Below are 627 nucleotides of genomic sequence, written 5' to 3'. Positions count from 1 at the left end.
TCTTTAGTTTGTATATGTATATAACTGTGTCAGTACCAAGGTACATGTGTGGAGGTCAGAAGACCAAGATGTGGATCTTGAAAATCAAATTCAAGGAGTCATGTTTGATAATAGACAGCTTTACCTGCTTAGCCATGTTGCTGGCCCCCAAACACATCATTCTTAATCCACAGTCCTCTACTATTTGTCTGCATAGGTTCATGCAACCTCCTAACACAAAAATATGCTCATTCCAACTTCAAAAGTGTCTGGAATCTAACAGTTCTAAAACTTCTAGGTCTCTTGTGACATTTCAGGGAATGTCCTAACTCTGAGCTTCAACATGATTAAAAACATTTTACATCCTTCAAGCATATAGATATACAAAGTAAACATTCCCAGTCCAAAGATAAGAGTGGGAACATAGCAATGATAAAACCAAGACAAGAAAAATCCAGCAGGGTAACCACCAAATACTGCATCTCCATGTCCAGCATCATCATTCCATTGGTGGAATCATCTGACTTCCAGGGGGCTTAAGTGGTTTCTTCCTCCAGCTTTGCCATCTGTAGTACACATCCTCTAAATCAAGCAAGCCCTCGCTATGCCTCTAGCTTGCTTTCCTGTCTCGATCTCCATGTCTTCACC

The sequence above is a fragment of the Apodemus sylvaticus genome, chromosome 6 (assembly GCF_947179515.1).
Source record: "Apodemus sylvaticus chromosome 6, mApoSyl1.1, whole genome shotgun sequence".
Lineage (NCBI taxonomy): Eukaryota > Metazoa > Chordata > Mammalia > Rodentia > Muridae > Apodemus > Apodemus sylvaticus.
Note: the sequence above shows the minus strand (reverse complement) of the source record.